The sequence below is a fragment of the Lethenteron reissneri genome, chromosome 58 (assembly GCF_015708825.2).
Source record: "Lethenteron reissneri isolate LAM-NWPU_2019-01 chromosome 58, ASM1570882v1, whole genome shotgun sequence".
NCBI lineage: Eukaryota > Metazoa > Chordata > Hyperoartia > Petromyzontiformes > Petromyzontidae > Lethenteron > Lethenteron reissneri.
The window spans coordinates 10,669,020-10,691,174 of record NC_083836.1 but is presented as its reverse complement, the minus strand read 5'-3'; the positions used below and the strand labels follow the sequence as shown (position 1 = coordinate 10,691,174).

Below are 22,155 nucleotides of genomic sequence, written 5' to 3'. Positions count from 1 at the left end.
TTACACAGAGAGAGAGACCCCCCCTCTGTGTGAGACACGGGCTCCAGGTTACACAGAGAGAGAGAGAGAGACCCCCTCTGTGTGAGACACGGGCCCCAGGTTACACAGAGAGAGGGGGACCCCTCCCCCCCCCCCTCTGTGAGAGACACGGGCCCCAGGTTACACAGAGAGAGAGACCCCCCCTCTGTGTGAGACACGGGCTCCAGGTTACAGAGAGAGAGAGACCTCCCCCCCCTCTGTGAGAGACACGGGCCCCAGGTTACACAGAAAGAGAGACCTCCCCCCCCTCTGTGAGAGACACGGGCCCCAGGTTACACAGAGAGAGGGGGACCCCTCCCCCCCTCTGTGAGAGACACGGGCCCCAGGTTACACAGAGAGAGAGACCTCCCCCCCCCCTCTGTGTGAGACACGGGCTCCAGGTTACACAGAGAGAGAGACCTCCCCCCCCCCCCCCTCTGTGTGAGACACGGGCTCCGGGTTACACAGAGAGAGAGACCCCCCTCTGTGTGAGACACGGGCTCCAGGTTACACAGAGAGAGAGACCTCCCCCCCCCCCCCCTCTGTGTGAGACACGGGCCCCAGGTTACACAGAGAGAGAGACCTCCCCCCCCCCCTCTGTGTGAGACACGGGCTCCAGGTTACACAGAGAGAGAGACCTCCCCCCCCCTCTGTGTGAGACACGGGCCCCAGGTTACACAGAGAGAGAGACCTCCCCCCCCCCCCTCTGTGTGAGACACGGGCTCCAGGTTACACAGAGAGAGAGAGACCTCCCCCCCCTCTGTGAGAGACACGGGCCCCAGGTTACACAGAGAGAGAGAGACCTCCCCCCCCCCCCTCTGTGAGAGACACGGGCCCCAGGTTACAGAGAGAGAGAGATACCTCCCCCCCTCTCTGTGTGAGACACGGGCTCCAGGTTACACAGAGAGAGAGACCCCCCCCCCCCCCCTCTGTGAGAGACACGGGCCCCAGGTTACACAGAGAGAGGGAGGGAGACTCCCCCGTCTCTCCTTCGCCCTGTTGGGGGCTGGGGTGATGATGCAGGGCGGCTGCTGGAATGTGGCTCCCGTGGGTGCTGCTGTGCTGCAGATGCTTGCCGAGGTCAATACCCGTTCCGGCCACGCTGCCCCGAGCCTGGCCACGTCACTTAGAGGGGCGCTACTCGACGTCACAACTACACCGGAGCTCGCACACACCCCGAGACAAAGGTCCCCCGTGTAGCCATAACAGACTATTGGAGCAAGTGCTGTCAGCGAGCAACCTAAGAAGGCACGTATGGTGCATGCACGAGGTGGATGGGTAGCCATCACCACGCCCGGCCGCCTTTGTCTCCATTTTGGCGATGTTTACACACCACACCCAGGTACACATTGAAGGCTGAGTCGACCTAGGGGATGCCCTGGACCGGTTCGGACATTAGCCACTGTTATTGGTCGTGAGCGGGAATCGAATTCAGGTTGTCGGTTGCATAGCGCAGTGCAGCGCTCACCACTACAACAACAGCCGCCATTCGCCACGAATTGTCAGTGATGTCCATACGGCGCTTGTGCCAGGCCAGGTGCACTCTGAGGCCACGTGAAGTGCCGAAGGTTCGCTGCTGGCAGGAGGTCACGAGACAGACCCAACAGGTGCCACGGGTTGACTGACTGAGAATATATTCACCAACCGTGCCCCCTACTGTGCCAACTCGCTGTGCTTTATCTGCTCAGCGCCTCGCTCGTTGTTGTGAGCGTCGCTTCTCCGCCCTCCGTTGTTGCTGGAAGGTGACTGCCTCCAACTGCCCAGTAGCAGCAGCAGCGTCCTCCTCCAGAGGTCGATCTTGACACCGCTGGTACCGGTCGTTGACAAGGACACTCAGCTCCACATCCTCTTAGACCATATCACTCCATCTCTTCTCTAGCCCGTCCCGCACCCATTTAGCCCCTTCTTTCCGGTCAAATAAAAGCTGTTTGGGCATGCGGTGGCTGGGCAAAGATGTTCCATTAGGGGGGGGGTCCACGTTTCATAATCATAGAGAAGGGAGGGCATAACTGTGGCCGAGAAGACCCGAAGCTTTGTCTGGAGCGACAGACTGGGTAGCTTCCACACAGCTTTACGTAGCCGTCTGAATTGGAGTGAGACATCTGCTATCAAACCGGAACTTGCCATAAGCACACTGGCCAGGTATGAGAAACTCTCCACTCACCACAACTGCCCCATCTCCAATAGGGAGTAGAGGGGGTGGAGAGTTTGATGGCACAAAATACCAAGACAGGTGCTTTGTTTTCGTGGGGCTGATGGTAAGGCCCCACCTCTTAATATACTACCGCTCCCCACAGATATAGCGTGTGTGTCTGTGTGTGAGTGCCAGTGTGAGGGTGGTCGGGTGTGTGTGTATGAAAGAGTAAGTGTGTGTGAGCGAGAGTCTGTGTGTGTGTGAGGCTGTATATGTGAGGGAGAGTGAGTCTCTGTGTGTGAGAGAGGGTGAGACTGTGTGTGAGTGAAAATGAGTCTGTGTGTGAGAGTGACTCTGTGTGTGTGTGAGAGGGAGTGAGTGTGTTAGAGAAAGTGAGTCTGTGAGTGAAAGTGATTATGCGTGAGTCTGTTTGTGTGAGTATGAGCGAGAGTGAGTCTGTGTGTGAGTGAGGGTGTGTGAGTGCGTCTATGTGTGAATTAAAGTGAATCTGTGTGTGTTTAGTGAGTCTGTATGTGTGGGTGATAGTGAGAGAGACTGTGTGTGAGTGAGTCTGTGTGTGAGTGAGTCTATTTGTGTGTGTGTGACAGAGTCTGTGTGTGAGTGAGATTGTGTGTGTGACTAAGAGTGAGTCTGTGTGTGAGTGAGAGTGAGTGTGTGTCAGTATGTGTGAGTGAGTCTGTGAGTGAAAGTGTGTGTGTGTGAGAGTGAGTCAGTGTGTGTGAGTGAGTCTGTGCATGAGTAAGTCTGTGTGTGTGTGAGTGAGTCTATTTGTGTGAAACAGAGAGAGTGAGTCTGTGTGTGAGTGAATGAGTCTATTTGTGTGAGAGTGTGAGTGTATGTGTGAGAGTGAGACTGTGAGCGAGAGTGAATCTGTGAGTATGTATGTGTGTGTGAGTGAGACTGTGTGAGAGAGTCTGTGTGTGAGTGAGAGTGTCTGTGTGTGAGTTACCCTGTGTTTGAGTGAGAGTCAGTATGTGTGAGCATGTGTGTGTGTGAGGGAGTCTGTGTGTGAGTGAGTCTGTGTGTGTGAGTCTGTGTGTGAGTGTGTGTGAGTGAGTGTGTGTGAGTGAGTGAGTCTGTGTGTGAGTGAGAGTAAGTCTGTGTGAGTGAGTATGTGTATAAGTGAGTATGTGTGTGAGTGAGTCTGTGTGTGAGTAAGTCTGTGTGAGTGAGTATGTGTGTGTGTGCGTGAGGGAGTCTGTGTGTGAGTGTGAGTGTGTGTCAGTATGTGTGAGTGAGTCTGTGAGTGAGACTGTGTGTGAGTGACAGTGAGTCTGTGAGTGAGTGTGTGTGAGAGTGAGTCTGTGTGTTTGAGTGAGTCTGTGTATGAGTGAGAGTGAGTCTGTGTGTGTGTGAGTCTATTTGTGTGAAACAGAGAGAGTGAGTCTGTGTGTGAGTGAATGAGTCTATTTGTGTGAGAGTGAGTGTATGTGTGAGATTGAGACTGTGAGCGAGAGTGAATCTGTGAGTATGTATGTGTGAGTGAGGGAGACTGTGTGAGAGAGTCTGTGTGTGAGTGAGAGTGTCTGTGTGTGAGTTAGCCTGTGTGTGAGTGAGAGTCAGTCTGTGTGAGTGAGTACGTGTGAGTGTGTGTGTGAGTGAGTCTGTGTGAGTCTGTGTGTGTGTGAGTATGTGTGAGTGAGTGTGTGTGTGTGAGGGAGTCTGTGTGTGAGTGTGAGTGAGTCTGTGTGTGAGTGAGAGTCAGTCTGTGTGAGTGAGTACGTGTGAGTGAGTATGTGTGTGAGTGAGTCTGTGTGAGTCTGTGTGTGTGAGTATGTGTATATGTGTGTGAGTGAGTCTGTGTCAGTGAGTATGTGTGTGTGAGTGAATCTGTGTGTGAGTGAGTCTGTGTGTGTGAGTATGTGTGTGTGAGTATGTGTGTGTGTTGTGGGGAGCGGTAGTGTAGCGGTTAGCGCGCTGCGCTATGAACCTGGCGACCCGGGTTCGATTCCCGCTCACGGCTAACACCAGTGACGATTATCTGAACCGGTCCTGGGCCTCCCCTAGGTCGACTCAGCCTTAAATGAGTACCTGGTGCGGTGTGTAAACATCGCCACTGGGGAGACAAAGGCGGTCGGGCGTGGTGCTGGCCACCCACCCCCTCGTGTACCGTTCCGGCCTTCATAGGTGCTCGCTAACAGCACTTGCCCCTACAGTCTGTTAAGGCTATACGGGGGATCTTTGTGTGAGTATGTGTGTGAGTGAGTCTGTGTGTGTAAGTATGTGTGAGTGTGTGTGAGTGAGTATGTGTGTGAGTGAGTCTGTGTGAGTGTGAGTGAATATGTGTGTGTGAGTGTGAGTGAATATGTGTGTGTGAGTGAGTCTGTGTGAGTATTTGTGTGTGTGAGAGAGTCTGTGTGTGAGTGAGTCTGTGTGTGAGTGAGAGTGTGTGAGTGTGTGTGAGTGAGTCTGTGTGAGTATTTGTGTTTGAGGGAGTCTGTGTGTGAGTGAGTCTGTGTGTGAGTGTGTGTGAGTGAATCTGTGTGTGAGTGAGAGTCAGTCTGTGTGAGTGAGTATGTGTATGAGTGAGTATGTGTGTGTGAGTGAGTCTGTGTGTGTGAGTATGTGTGCGTGAGTGAGTCTGTGTGTGAGTGAGATTGTGTGTGTGACTAAGAGTGAGTCTGTGTGTGAGTGAGTCTGTGTGAGTATGTGTGTGACTAAGAGTGAGTCTGTGTGTGAGTGAGTCTGTGTGAGTATGTGTGTGTGTGAGGGAGTCTGTGTGTGAGTGAGGGTGTGTGAGTGAGTCTGTGTGTGAGTGAGACTGTGTGTGAGTGAGTCTGTGTGTGTGAGTGTGTGAGTGAGTGTGAGTCTGTCTGTGTGAGTGACAGTGAGTCTGTGAGTGAGGGTATGTGTGAGAGTGAGTCTGTGTGTGTGAGTGAGTGTCTGTGTGTGAGTCAGAGCGAGTCTTTTTGAGTGAGAGTGAGTCTGTGTGTGTGAGTGTGAGTCTGTGTGTGTGAGTGAGTGTGAGTCTGTGTGTGTGAGTGTGTGTGTGAGTCTGTGTCTGTGAGTGTGTGAGTGAGTCTGTGTGTGTGAGTGAGTGTGAGTCTGTGTGTGAGTGTGTGAGTGAATGAGGCTGTGTCGACCTGGGCAGGGGGAGCTCCCTCACTGGACCGGCTTGTTTGGAGTTTGGTGTTTGGAGTTTGGTGTTTGGAGTTTGGTGTTTGGTGTTTGGTGTTTGGAGTTTGGAGTTTGGTGTTTGGTGTTTGGAGTTTGGTGTTTGGAGTTTGGTGTTTGCAGTTTGGTGTTTGGAGTTTGGTGTTTGGTGTTTGGAGTTTGGTGTTTGGTGTTTGGAGTTTGGTGTTTGGAGTTTGGTGTTTGGAGTTTGGTGTTTGGTGTTTGGAGTTTGGAGTTTGGTGTTTGGAGTTTGGTGTTTGCAGTTTGGTGTTTGGAGTTTGGTGTTTGGAGTTTGCAGTTTGGTGTTTGCAGTTTGGAGTTTGGTGTTTGGTGTTTGGAGTTTGCAGTTGGTGTTTGCAGTTTGGTGTTTGCAGTTTGGTGTTTGGAGTTTGGTGTTTGGAGTTTGGTGTTTGGAGTTTGGTGTTTGCAGTTTGGTGTTTGGAGTTTGGTGTTTGCAGTTTGGTGTTTGCAGTTTGGTGTTTGGAGTTTGGTGTTTGGAGTTTGGTGTTTGGAGTTTGGTGTTTTGCAGTTTGGTGTTTGGAGTTTGGGTTTGCAGTTTGGTGTTTGCAGTTTGGTGTTTGGAGTTTGGTGTTGGAGTTTGGAGTTTGGTGTTTGGAGTTTGGTGTTTGGAGTTTGGTTGTTTGGTGTTTGGAGTTGGAGTTTGGTGTTTGGAGTTTGGTGTTTGGAGTTTGGTGTTTGGTGTTTGCAGTTTGGTGTTTGCAGTTTGGTGTTTGGAGTTTGGTGTTTGCAGTTTGGTGTTTGCAGTTTGGTGTTTGGAGTTTGGTGTTTGGAGTTTGGTGTTTGGAGTTTGGTGTTTGCAGTTTGGTGTTTGGAGTTTGGTGTTTGCAGTTTGGTGTTTGCAGTTTGGTGTTTGGAGTTTGGTGTTTGCAGTTTGGTGTTTGGAGTTTGGTGTTTGGAGTTTGGTGTTTGGTGTTTGGAGGTTTGGTGTTTGGTGTTTGGAGTTGGTTTGGAGTTTGGTGTTTGGAGTTTGGTGTTTGGTGTTGGAGTTTGGTGTTTGGGTTTGGAGTTTGGTGTTTGGAGTTTGGTGTTTGGAGTTTGGTGTTTGGTGTTTGGAGTTTGGAGTTTGGTGTTTGGAGTTTGGTGTTTGCAGTTTGGTGTTTGGTGTTTGGAGTTTGGAGTTTGGTGTTTGGAGTTTGGTGTTTGGTGGTTTGGAGTTTGGTGTTGGAGTTTGGTGTTTGGAGTTTGGTGTTTGGAGTTTGGTGTTTGGTGTTTGGGAGTTTGGTGTTTGGTGTTTGGAGTTTGGTGTTTGGAGTTTGGTGTTTGGAGTTTGGTGTTTGGTGTTTGGAGTTTGGTGTTTGGTGTTTGGAGTTTGGTGTTTGGAGTTTGGTTGTTGGTGTTTGGAGTTTGGTGTTTGGAGTTTGGTGTTTGGAGTTTGGTGTTTGTGTTTGGAGTTTTGGTGTTTGGAGTTTGGTGTTTGGTGTTTGGAGTTTGGAGTTTGGTGTTTGGAGTTTGGTGTTTGGAGTTTGGAGTTTGGTGTTTGGTGTTTGGAGTTTGGGTTGGTGTTTGAGTTGGTGTGGTTTGGAGTTTGGTGTTGGGTTTGGAGTGGTTTTGGTGTTTGGTGTTTGGAGTTTGGTGTTTGGTGTTTGGAGTTTGGTGTTTGGAGTTTGGTGTTTGGTGTTTGGGTTTGGAGTTTGGTGTTTGGAGTTGGTGTTGGAGTTGGTTTGGAGTTTGGTGTTTGGAGTTTGGTGTTTGGTGTTTGGAGTTTGGAGTTTGGAGTTTGGAGTTTGGAGTTTGGTGTTTGGAGTTTGGTGTTTGGTGTTTGGAGTTTGGAGTTTGGTGTTTGGAGTTTGGTGTTTGGAGTTTGGTGTTTGGTGTTTGGTGTTTGGAGTTTGGTGTTTGCAGTTTGGTGTTTGGAGTTTGGTGTTTGCAGTTTGGTGTTTGGAGTTTGGTGTTTGGTGTTTGGAGTTTGGTGTTTGGTGTTTGGCGTTTGGTGTTTGGTGTTTGGAGTTTGGTGTTTGGTGTTTGCAGTTTGGTGTTTGGAGTTTGGTGTTTGGTGTTTGGAGTTTGGTGTTTGGATTTTGGTGTTTGCAGTTTGGTGTTTGGAGTTTGGTGTTTGGTGTTTGGAGTTTGGAGTTTGGTGTTTGGAGTTTGGTGTTTGGAGTTTCGAGTTTGGTGTTTGGAGTTTGGTGTTTGGTGTTTGGAGTTTGGTGTTTGGAGTTTGGTGTTTGGAGTTTGGAGTTTGGAGTTTGGTGTTTGGAGTTTGGAGTTTGGTGTTTGGAGTTTGGTGTTTGCAGTTTGGTGTTTGGAGTTTGGTGTTTGGAGTTTGGAGTTCAGAGAGGGAGGAGGAGCAGCAGAAATCCGACCTCTCCGAGGACAGACACGCGGTGACGAGTCTGGAAAACTAATTAACGTCGGCAGGCAACACCTACACACAAAGACAAAGATCCCCCGTGTAGCCTTGCACGGGCTGCGTTGGGGAGAGGGGGCGGGCAAGTGCTGTTAGCGAGCGGCTACTCTATGAAGGTCGGCAGGGCGCACGGTTGGGTGGTGTCCGCCTTTGTCTCCCTGCCGCTGTTGCTGAGTACACCCGTGTGCCGCACCAGGGACTCATTTGAGGCTGAGTCGGCCTAGGGGACGGCCCATAAGCGGTTCAGATGTTCCCGCTCACGTTGTTGGCCCTGAGCGGGAATTGAACTCGAGAATGACCGGTTCGTAGCGCAGTGCGCTAGCCACTGCTCACACACACCAACGAAAACTCCATCACCATCACAACCATCATCATCAACATAACAACCAACACCATCATCAACATCACCGCCACCATCATCACCATCATCACCACCACAACCATCATCATCACCATCATCAACATAACAACCACCACCATCATCATCACCACCATCATCATCAACATCATCATCAACATCATCACCACCGCACTCCGCCGTGAGGCCGCCCGCCCCCCCTGCGCTCATTCCTGCGAGGTGCGGTCACGTCTACAGCCAGCCTGTGTGTGTGTGAGTCTGTGTGTGAGTCTGTGTGTGTGTGAGTCTGTGTGTGTGTGTGAGTCTGTGTGTGTGTGAGTCTGTGTGTGTGAGTCTGTGTGTGTGTGAGTCTGTGTGTGTGTGAGTCTGTGTGTGTGTGAGTCTGTGTGTGTGTGTGTGAGTCTGTGTGTGTGTGAGTCTGTGTGTGTGAGTCTGTGTGTGTGTGAGTCTGTGTGTGTGTGTGTGAGTCTCTGGGTGTGTGTGTGAGCGTCTGTGTGTGTGAGCGTCTGTGTGTGTGTGAGTCTGTGTGTGTGAGTCTGTGTCTGTGTGTGAGTCTGTGTGTGTGTGAGTCTGTGTGTGTGTGTGAGTCTGTGTGTGTGTGAGCCTGTGTGTGTGTGAGTCTGTGTGTGAGCGTCTGTGTGTGTGAGCGTCCGTGTGTGTGTATATGGGTGTAGGGGAGCGGTAGTGTAGCGGTTAGCGCGCTGCACTATGAACCTGGCGACCCGGGTTCGATTCCCGCTCACGGCAAACACCAGTGACGATTATCTGAACCGGTCCTGGGCCTCCCCTAGGTCGACTCAGCCTCAAATGAGTACCTAGTGCGGTGTGTAAACATCGCCGCTAGGGAGACAAAGGCGGTCGGGCGTGGTGCTGGCCACCCACCCCCTCGTGTACCGTGCTGGCCTTCATAGGTGCTCGCGAACAGCACTTGCCCTTACAGTCTGTTAAGGCTATACGGGGGGGATCTTTGTTTGTTTGTGGGTCTGTGTCTGTGTGTGAGGGTCTGTGTCTGCGTGTGTGTGTGTGAGTCTGTGTGTGTGTGAGAGTCCGGCAAAAACAACCCCCCCTACCTCCTCGTTGATGCCGGATAGCAACGCTGTGGTGGGTAGTGCTATGGGGGGAGGGCCGTGCTATGGGGGGAGGGCCAATTTAGATTGGCCATTCCCCTCATGGCGTTTGTAACCACCACAGCGGCCAAATGGGGGCTCCGGACGGGTGCGAGGGGCTGGTAACCCCTCCACCTTTAATTAATTACCACCAAACCATGACTGAAAAATTTCATTAATAAGCTTGTGCTGTAGGCCCCGGGGGGGGACTGGCCAAACCCCATTTGGCGGAGCCAGGAGACTGAATCTTCACCCTCGGGGCTCCTCCAGAAACAACAAAAAAACACTTCGGGTGGCCACGTGGAATGTTCGAACGCTCACTGCGGAGGAGAGGCTGCCACTCCTCTGTCGGGAACTGGATGGCCTGGATCTCTGTGGTATTCAGGAGGTCTGGTAGACTGGCTCTGGCTCTTGCCACCATGAGGGGTGGACAGTCCTCTAATCGGGGCAGGAGATTGCCAAACAAAAGGGAATGGCTCTTCTTCTGAACAAAAAAATGAAGGAGGTGTGGTAGCGTGGCGGTGAAGTTGTGTGGATGCGCCGATGCTGTTCCAGCATCGGCGCATCCACACAACATCATGAATGCATGCCGGGTCTAAGCAAGAACATCTGCTGGACTACATTGTGATGGAACAGCGGATGCGGGCCGATGAAAGTTTCAAGCGAGAATTTCATCATCGTTGGCATCGTCCTCCACTCCTCCAGATGTCGAGGGGAAATGGGCGAGATTTAGGACTCCATGCAGCAGCAATGGCTGCTTTGGGTACACGGTCCAGACATCCCCAGAGTGACAGAGGAGGTGTTCAGGCTGGCTGACAAAAAGCGACAGGCCCACTCTCATCGACTACAGCATCCCACGTCGGAGAATTAGGAGGCTTACCGCAGCCTTCGCTCGGAGGTTTGGAGAGCCGTGAGGCGCTGCAAGGATGAGTGGTCACGGGTTGCTGAGGAGATGGAGTCTGCCTCAATGGCCTGCGATCACAAATTTCACTCCAACAAAAAAGTAACCTGCAGTGCCACACCTATTACCATCATTAGGGGAAAGAGCGGTGATCCAATCTCCAACCCCCAGGAACAGGTTTGCAGATTTGCTGAGCATTTTTGTGAAGTCCTGGGGGAGGGGAAATGCCTCCACATGGGAAACATCATGGGACAACGTGGGGATGACCTTGCTGAGGCTGCGGTGCCCCAAATATTTGAAGAAGTCACCGGCTGTGAGTGGCTGGCTGAGGTGCCATCTGTTGAGTAAGTACTAAAGGCGATCCAGAGTCTGAGGCCAGGAAAGGCACCGGGCAGAGATGATCTCCCAAGCGAAATGCTGAGGGAGGGTGGCGTTTGTGCACAGACTGCCCTATATGACATCATAACAACAGTCTGGACCGCTGGACGGGTACCGCAGGATTGGAAGGATGCCCTGGTGGTCCCCCTCTTTAAGAAGGAGGACCGCACAAACTGTAACAACTACAGGGGCATCTCACTCCTCAGTGTGCCGGGAAAGGTCCTGGCAAGGATTATTCAACATCGCCTTGCTAGCCACGCTGAGGAGAGGCTTGCGGAACCCCAATGCGGTTTCAGGAAAGGGCAGTCCTGCACAGATGCCATATTTTCTGTCTGTCTGCTACAGCAGAGGTGTAGAAAATTCCCACAAGACCTACATCTCTGCTTTATTGACCTGGTCAAGGCCTATGATACCATCAATAGGCCTGGCCTCTGGGTTGTTCTTCGTGCTTTCGGAGTCCCTGACCCTCTGCTCACGATCATTAAGGACCTTCATGATGGTGAGCGGGCCCGGGTAAAACTACGTGGCCGGGAGTCGGAGCCTTTCCCTGTACACCTTGGGGTGCGACAGGGATGTCCTCTGGCTCCCACATTATTTAACATATATTTCGACTGCGTAGTTCGTGAAGCCTTCAATAGCTGTACCGGGGGAATTTCCATTTGGTACAGATATAATGGGAGGCTGATCGACGCCCGGGTGCAATCAAGGGATGGCTCCCTATTGGTCAACCACGTTATGTATGCCGATGATTTGGTAATAGCTGCTCATTCAAAAGAGGAGTTGGAGACGCTGCTGCTAAGACTGGAGCGTGCCACTAAGAGATGGGGCCTTACCATCAGCCCCACCAAAACTAAGCACCTGCCTGGGTATTTTGTACCATCGGACACTCCACCCCCACAACTCCCAATCGGTGATGGGGAAGTTGTGGAGAGAGTGGAGAGTTTCCCATACCTGGGCAGTGTGCTTATGACCCGGCTCCAGTTTAACAGCAGAGGTCTCACTCCGAATCAGTCGAGCGGCAATATCTTTTCATCGGTTGCGTAACGCTGTGTGGAAGCTACCTGGTCTGTCGCTCCGCACGAAGCTTCAGGTCTTCTCGGCCACGGACATTCCCTCCCTTCTCTACGCTTGCGAAACGTGGACCCCCCTAATGGAGCATCTTCGCTGGTTGGAAACATTTAGGCTGGCCTACCTACGATCCATCCTGGGTTTAACCAGGCTGGATTGTGTGAGGAGCTCACAAATCCTTGCAAGATCTGGACAAAGTCCCATCGGTGAGCTCCTCCGGCAGGCAAGGCTGCGTTGACTGTGTCATGTAGCCCGCATGCCCAGCCACCGCATGCCTAAACAGCTTTTGTTCGGCCGGATCGAGGGGGCTAAACGGGCGCGGCACGGACTAGAGAAGAGATGGAGTGATGTGGTACAGGAGGACGTGGAGCTGAGTGGACTTGCCGATGACTGGTACCAGCGGTGTCAAGATCGGCCTCAGTGGAGGAGGCTCGTGAAAGACGCTACTGGGCAGTTGGAGGCAGTCGCCCTATAACAACAACGGAGGGCGGAGGAGCGACGCTCACAATAACGAGCGGAGCGCCGGGTGGCTAAAGCACAGCAAGTTGGTACAGTAGGGGGCAAAGGTGGTGCATCGGCCAGTCATCTCAGTCATCTCAGTCAGTCGACCCGTGGCACCTGGGCGTTCGACACTTCACGTGGCCTCAAGGTGCACATGGCCTGGCACAAGCGTCGTGGTGACGTCACCGCCATTTAGTGGCGAATGGCGGTTGTTGTTGTTATTGTATATGTGTCAGTGTGTGTATATGTGTCAGTGCGTGTGTGTCTGTGTGCGTGTGTGTCTGTGTGTTGTGTGTGTGTGTCTGTGTGCGTGTGTGTCAGTGTATGTGTGTCTGTGTGTGTGTGTCTGTGTGTGTGCCAGTGCACACAGCACGTGCCGCGTGCCGGGAGACAGGAATCTGTAGAACGCAGCCTCACTGGAGCCACGGGCACACGCGCGCGCATTCTCACCCCACGTGCGTGCGTGTACGCGCACTCACACGCGCGCGTGTCCTCACATGCGTGTGCACACTCACGGGGCCAGGGTGATTGATGACCCAGACCCCACTGAGTCACTCCACTCGCTCGCGGTGATCAGTGGCCTCCTTATCGCTCTTACACTGCGACTACCGTGGCTTCTGTGGACTCCACCACGCGTTGATTCCTCGACCCATGTTGAGATATCCCGCTCTGTTCCACCACATTTTCAGGACACGGCAGCACACCCACTCACTTACTTACTCACCTACTCACTCACCTACTCACCTACTCACTCACGTACTCACCCACTCACTCATCCAATCACTCTCCCACTCATCCACTCACTCACTTACCCACAAAGACAAAGACCCCCCGTACAGCCTTAACAAACTTGGGGCAAGTGCTGTTAGCGAGCACCTAAAAAGGCCAGGCACGGCACACGAGGGGGTGGGTGGCCAGCACCACGCCCGGCCGCCTTTGTCTTCCTCGTGGCGATGCTTACACACCGCACAAGGTACTCATCTGAGGCTGAGTCGACCTCGGACCGGTTCAGATAATCGTCACGCTGGTGGCCGTGAGCGGGAATCAAACTCGAGTCGCTTGGCGGGGAGGGGGGTAGCGCAAAGGCACAACCCCGTACGGTTCCATACCTCTTGGAGGTCACAACAACACCCCCACACCCAGCCACCCACTCTACCCACGCCAACCCACCCCACCCCCACGCACCCACACATCCACACACCCAAACACCCATCCACACCCACCCCCACCCCACCCACACCCACCCCACCCCCCACACCCATCCCCCACACCCACCCACCCCCACCCACCTTACCCACCCACCAACCCCCACCCACACCCACCAACCCCCACCCACACCCACCAACCTCCACCGACACCCACCCCACACCACCCGTGAGTGCCTTCAAATCGCCGCCTCTGTGCAGCCCGCGCGAGATTGACTCCGACGAAGGCAGCAGCATGCACACGGCTCCCCTTCAACGTCGACAGTGTGACAGGCAACACGCACGCACACGTGCAACAACAACAACCGCCATTCGCCACTAAGTGGCGGTGACGTCACCACGACGCTTGTGCCGGGCAATGTGCACCTTGAGGCCACGTGAAGTGTCGAACGCCCGCTGGCAGGAGGTCACGGGGCAGACCCAGGTGCCACGGGTCGACTGACTGAGATGACCGAGATGACTGGCTGATGCACCACCTGTGCCCCCTACTGTACCAACTTGCTGTGCTTTAGCCACCCGACGCTCCGCTCGTTGTTGTGAGCGTCGCTCCTCCCCACTCCGAGAGCACGAAGAACAACACCGAGGCCAGGCCTGATGGTATCATAGGCCTTGACCAGGTCAATAAAGCAGAGATGTAGGTCTTGTGGGAATTCCCAACACATCTGCTGCAGCAGACGGACAGAAAATATGGCATCTGTGCAGGACCGCCCTTTCCTGAAACCGCATTGGGGCTCCGCAAGCCTCTCCTCAGCGTGCCCAGCAAGGCGATATTGAATAATCCTTGCCAGGACCTTTCCCGGCACACTGAGGAGTGAGATACCCCTGTAGTTGTTACAGTCTGTGCGGTCCCCCCTTCTTAAAGAGGGGGGCCGCCAGGACATACTTCCAATCCTGAGGAACCCGTCCAGTGGTCCAGACACGCAGACAGAGAGACACACAGACAGAAACACACAGACAGAGACACAGACAGAGAGACACACAGACAGAGAGACAGACAGAGACACACAAACTGAGAGACACACAGACAGAGAGACAGACAGAGACACACAAACAGAGAGACACACAGACAGAGAGACACACAGACAGAGACAAACACAGACAGAGACACACAGAGACAGAGACACACACAGACAGAGAGACACAGACAGAGACACACACAGACAGACACACGGACAGGGACACACAGAGACACACAGACAGAGAGACACAGACAGAGACACACAGACAGAGACACACAGACAGAGACACACACAGACAGAGACACACACAGACAGAGACACACACAGAGACACACAGACAGAGACAGAGACACACAGCCAGAGACACACAGACAGAGACACACAGACAGAGAGACACACAGACAGAGACACACAGACAGGGAGACATACAGAGACCCACAGACAGAGAGACACACAGACAGAGACACACAGACAGAGACACACAAACAGAGAGACACACAGACAGAGAGACACACAGACAGAGACACAAACAGACAGAGACACACAGAGACACACACAGACAGAGAGACACAGATAGAGACACACACAGACAGACACACGGACAGGGACACACAGACAGAGACACACAGACAGAGAGACACACAGACAGAGACACACAGACAGAGAGAAACACAGACAGAGACACACAGACAGAGACACACACAGACAGAGACACACACAGAGACACACAGACAGACACACAGACAGAGACACAGACAGAGACACACAGCCAGAGACACACAGAGACATACAGACAGAGAGACACACAGACAGAGACACACAGACAGGGAGACATAAAGACAGAGACCCACAGACAGAGACACACAGACAGAGACACACAGACAGAGACACACAGACAGAGAGACACACAGACAGAGATACACAGACTGAAACACACAGACAGAGAAACACAGACAGGGAGACACACAGACAGAGAGACACGCAGACAGAGAGACACAGACAGACAGACACAGACAGAGACACACAGACAGAGACACACAGACAGAAACACACAGACAGAGAGACACAGACAGAGACACACAGACAGAGAGACACACAGACAGAGAGACACGCAGACAGAGAGACACAGACAGATAGATACACAGACAGAGACACACAGACAGACAGACAGAGACACACAGACAGAGAGACACAAACAGAGACACACAGACAGAGAGACACACAGACAGAGAGACACGCAGACAGAGAGACACAGACAGAGAGATACACAGACAGAGACAAACAGACAGACAGAGACACACAGACGGAGAGACAAACAGACAGACAGAGACACACAGACAGAGACACACAGACAGAGACACACACAGACAGAGACAAACACAGAGAGACACACAGACAGAGACACACAGACAGACAGAGACACAGACAGAGAGACACACAGACAGAGACACACAGACAGAGACACACACAGACAGAGAGACACACAGACAGGGGCACACAGACAGAGAGACACACAGACAGAGACACACAGAGACAGAGACACACACAGACAGAGACACACACAGACAGAGACACACAGACAAAGAGACACACAGACAGAGAGACACAGACAGAGAGACACACAGACAGAGGGACACACAGACAGAGACACACAGACAGAGACAGAGAGACACACACAAACAGAGACACACAGACAGAGACACACAGCCAGACACACACAAACAGAGACACACAGACAGACACACACAGACAGAGAGACACAGACAGAGACACAGACAGATACACACACAGACAGAGACACAGACAAAGAGACACACAGACAGAAAGACACACAGACAGAGACACAGACAGAGACACACAGACACAGAGACACACACAGACAGAGAGACACACAGACAGAGATACACAGACAGAGACACACACAGAGAGACACAGACAGAGAGACACACAGACAGACACAAACAGAGAGACAGAGACACACAGACAGAGACACACAGACAGAGATACACAGACAGAGACACACAGACAGAGAGACACACAGACAGAGAGACACGCAGATAGAGAGACACAGACAGAGAGATACACAGACAGACACAAACAGAGAGACAGAGACACACAGACAGAGACACACAGACAGAGAGACACACAGACAGAGACACACAAAGACAGAGACACACACAGAGACACACAGACAGACACACAGAGAGACACAAACAGAGACACACAGACAGAGAGACACACAGACAGAGACACGCAGACAGAGAGACACAGACAGAGAGACACACAGACAGAGACACACAGACAGAGAGACACAGACAGAGAGATACACAGACAGAGACAAACAGACAGACAGAAACACACAGACAGAGAGACACAGACAGAGACACACAGACAGAGATACACACAGACAGGGAGACACGCAGACAGAGAGACACAGACAGAGATATACACAGACAGACACAAACAGAGAGACAGAGACACACAGACAGAGACACACAGACAGAGAGACACAGACAGAGACACACAGACAGAGACACGAAGACAGAAACACGCAGACAGAGAGACACAGACAGAGAGATACACAGACAGAGACAAACAGACAGACAGAGACACACAGACAGAAAGACAAACAGACAGACAGATACACACAGACAGATACACACAGACAGAGACACACAGAAAGAGACACACAGACAGAGAGACACACAGACAGAGACACACACAGACAGAGACACACAGACAGAGACACACACAGACAGAGAGACACACACAGAGAGACACACAGACAGAGACACACAGCCAGAAAGAGACACAGACAGAGACACACGCAGACAGAGAGACACACAGATAGGGGCACACAGACAGAGAGACACACAGACAGAGACACACAGAGACAGAGAGACACACAGACAGAGACACACAGACAGAGAGACACACAGACAGAGAGACACGCAGACAGAGAGACACAGACAGATAGATACACAGACAGAGACAAACAGACGGACAGAGACACACAGACAGAGAGACACAGACAGAGACACACAGACAGATAGACACGCAGACAGAGAGACACAGACAGAGAGATACAGAGACAAACAGACAGACAGAGACACACAGACAGAGAGACAAACAGACAGACAGAGACACACAGACAGAGACACACAGACAGAGACACACAGAGAGACACACAGACAGAGACACACAGACAGAGACACACAGAGAGACACACAGACAGAGACACACAGACAGAGACACACAGAGAGACACACAGACAGAGACACACAGACAGACAGAGACACAGACAGAGAGACACACAGACAGAGACACACAGACAGAGACACACACAGACAGAGACACACACAGACAGAGACACACAAACAAAGAGACACACAGACAGAGAGACACAGACAAAGAGACATGCAGACAGAGAAACACAGACAGAGAGATACACAGACAGACACAAACAGAGAGACAGAGACACACAGACAGAGAAACACAGGCAGAGACACACAGACAGAGAGACACACAGACAGAGACACGCAGACAGAGAGACACAGACAAAGAGACACACAGACAGAGAAACACAGACAGAGACACACAGACAGAAAGACACACAGACAGAGACACACAGACAGAGACACACACAGACAGAGACACACACAGAGACACACAGACAGACACACAGACAGAGAGACACACAGACAGAGACACACAGACAGAGAGACACACAGACAGAGACACGCAGACAGAGAGAAACAGACTGAGAGACACACAGACAGAGACAAACAGACAGAGAGACACAGACAGAGAGATACACAGACAGAGACAAACAGACAGACAGAAACACACAGACAGAGACACACAGACAGAGACAAACAGACAGAGATACACACAGACAGAGAGACATGCAGACAGAGAGACACAGACAGAGATATACACAGACAGACACAAACAGAGACACAGAGACACACAGACAGAGACACGCAGACAGAGAGACACAGACAGAGAGACACACAGACAGAGACACACAGACAGAGAGACACAGACAGAGAGATACACAGACAGAGACAAACAGACAGACAGAGACACACAGACAGAGAGACAAACAGACAGACAGATATACACAGACAGACACAGAGACAGAGACACACACAGACAGAGACACACACAGACAGAGACACACAGACAGAGACACACACAGACAGAGACACACAGAGAGACACACAGACAGAGACACACAGACAGGCAGAGACACAGACAGAGAGACACACAGACAGAGACACACACAGAGAGACACACACACAGAGAGACACACAGACAGAGACACACAGCCAGAAAGAGACACAGACAGAGACACACGCAGACAGAGAGACACAGACAGATAGATACACAGACAGAGAGACACACAGACAGAGACACACAGAGACAGAGAGACACACAGACAGAGACACACACAGACAGAAACACACAGACAGAGAGCCACAGACAGAGACACACAGACAGAGAGACACACAGACAGAGAGAAACAGACAGAGAGATACACAGATAAAGACAAACATAGAGACAGAAACACACAAACAGAGACACACAGACAGAGACACACAGACAGAGAGACACAGACAGAGAGACACAGACAGAAACACAGACAGACACACAGACAGAGAGACACGCAGACAGAGAGACACAGACAGAGAGATACACAGACAAAGACAAACAGACAGACAGAGACAAACAGACAGAGACACACAGACAGAGACACACACAGACAGAGACACACAGAGAGACACACAGACAGAGACACACAGACAGAGACACACAGAGAGACACACAGACAGAGACACACAGACAGACAGAGACACAGACAGAGAGACACACAGACAGAGACACACAGACAGAGACACACACAGACAGAGACACACAGAGAGACACACAGACAGAGACACACAGACAGACAGAGACACAGACAGAGCGACACACACAGAGAGACACACACAGACAGAGAGACACACACACAGAGAGACACACAGACAGAGACACACAGCCAGAAAGAGACACAGACAGAGACACACGCAGACAGAGAGACACACAGATAGGGGCACACAGACAGAGAGACACACAGACAGAGACACACAGAGACAGAGAGACACACAGACAGAGACACACAGACAGAGAGACACACAGACAGAGAGACACGCAGACAGAGATACACAGACAGATAGATACACAGACAGAGACAAACAGACAGACAGAGACACCACAGACAGAGAGACACAGACAGAGACACACAAACAGTGAGACACACAGACAGAGAGACACGTAGACAGAGATACACAGACAGAGAGATACAGAAACAAACAGACAGACAGAGACACACAGACAGAGAGACAAACAGACAGACAGAGACACACAAACAGAGACACACAGACAGAGACACACAGAGAGACACACAGACAGAGACACACAGAGAGACACACAGACAGAGACACACAGACAGACAGACAGAGACACAGACAGAGAGACACACAGACAGAGACACACAGACAGAGACACACAGAGACAGAGACACACACAGACAGAGACACACACAGACAGAGACACACAAACAAAGAGACACACAGACAGAGACACACAGAGACACACAGACAGACACACAGACAGAGAGACACACAGACAGAGACACACAGACAGAGAGAAACAGACAGAGAGACACAAAGACAGAGACACACAGACAGAGAGACACAGACAGAGAGATACACAGACAGAGACAAACAGACAGACAGAAACACACAGACAGAGACACACAAACAGAGACACACAGACAGAGATACACACAGACAGAGAGACACGCAGACAGAGAGACACAGACAGAGATATACACAGACAGACACAAACAGAGACACAGAGACACACAGACAGAGACACGCAGACAGAGAGACACAGACAGAGAGACACACAGACAGAGACACACAGACAGAGAGACACAGACAGAGAGATACACAGACAGAGACAAACAGACAGACAGAGACACACAGACAGAGAGACAAACAGACAGACAGATATACACAGACAGACACACAGAGAGAGACACACAGACAGAGAGACACACAGACAGAGACACACAGACAGAGACACACACAGACAGAGACACACAGAGAGACACACAGACAGAGACACACAGACAGACAGAGACACAGACAGAGAGACACACAGACAGAGACACACACAGACAGAGAGACACACACACAGAGAGACACACACACAGAGACACACAGCCAGAAAGAGACACAGACAGAGACACACGCAGACAGAGAGACACAGACAGATAGATACACAGACAGAGAGACACACAGACAGAGACACACATAGACAGAGAGACACACAGACAGAGACACACAGACAGAAACACACAGACAGAGAGCCACAGACAGAGACACACAGGCAGAGAGACACACAGACAGAGAGACACATACAGAGAGATACACAGATAGAGACAAACAGAGAGACAGAGACACACAAACAGAGACACACAGACAGAGACACACAGACAGACACACAGACAGAGAGACACGCAGACAGAGAGACACAAACAGAGATATACACAGACAAAGACAAACAGACAAACAGAGACACACAGACAGAGACACACAGACAGAGACACACATAGACAGAGACACAGACAGAGACACACAGACAGAGACACACAGAGAGACACACAGACAGAGACACACAGACAGAGACACACAGAGAGACACACAGCCAGAGACACACAGACAGACAGAGACACAGACAGAGAGACACACAGACAGAGACACACAGACAGAGACACACAGACAGAGACACACACAGACAGAGAGACACACAGACAGGGGCACACAGACAGAGAGACACACAGACAGAGACACACAGAGACAGAGACACACACAGACATAGACACACAGACAAAGAGACACACAGACAGAGAGACACAGACAGAGAGACACACAGACAGAGGGACACACAGACAGAGACACACACAGACAGAGACACACAGAGACAGAGAGACACACCACACACAGACAGAGACACACAGACAGAGACACACAGCCAGACACACACAAACAGAGACACACAGACAGAGACAAACAGACAGAGACACACAGCCAGACACACACAAACATAGACACACAGACAGAGACACACAGACAGAGACACACAGCCAGACACACACAAACAGAGACACACAGACAGAGACAAACAGACAGAGAGACACAGACAGAGACACAGACAGAGAGACACACAGACAGAGACACGGGCAGAGACACACAGACACAGAGACACACACAGACAGAGAGACACACAGACAGAGATAGACAGAGATACAGACAGAGAGACACAGACAGAGACACACAGACAGAGACACACATACAGAGAGACACACAGACAGAGAGACACAGACAGAGACACACAGACAGAGACACACAGACAGAGAGACACAGACAGAGACACACAGACAGAGAGACACACAGGCAGAGAGACACGCAGGCAGAGAGACACACAGACAGAGAGACACACAGACAGAGACACACAGACAGAGACACACAGACAGAGACACACAGACAGAGACACACACAGACAGAGACACACACAGAGACACACATACAGACACACAGACAAAGAGACACAGACAGAGACACACAGACAGAGAAACACACAGACAGAGACACGCAGACAGAGAGACACAGACAGAGAGACACACAGATAGAGACACACAGACAGAGAGACACAGACAGAGAGATACACAGAGAGAAACAAACAGACAGACAGAAACACACAGACAGAGAGACACAGACAGAGACACACACAGACAGAGAGACACGCAGACAGAGAGACACAGACAGAGATATACACAGACAGACACAAACAGAGAGACAGAGACACACAGACAGAGACACGCAAACAGAGAGACACAGACAGAGAGACACACAGACAGAGACACAGACGGAGACACAGACAGAAACACACATACAGAGAGACACAGACACAGA

The 22,155-nt window shown here is 51.5% G+C and overlaps 2 protein-coding genes across 2 annotated transcripts in view; both read right to left on the bottom strand.

Moving 5' to 3' along the window:
- The window catches only part of LOC133357588 (dual specificity tyrosine-phosphorylation-regulated kinase 3-like), a 520,504-nt gene extending 512,445 nt beyond the window's left edge, over window positions 1-8,059 (bottom strand). Inside the window, exon 1 of the mRNA XM_061575585.1 lies at window positions 8,049-8,059. The gene's annotated coding sequence lies outside the window, so the exon portion shown is untranslated. The remainder of the gene's footprint in view (window positions 1-8,048) is intronic.
- LOC133357584 (insulin receptor substrate 1-like) overlaps window positions 1-22,155 on the bottom strand; it is a 50,097-nt gene that overhangs the window by 16,236 nt on the left and 11,706 nt on the right.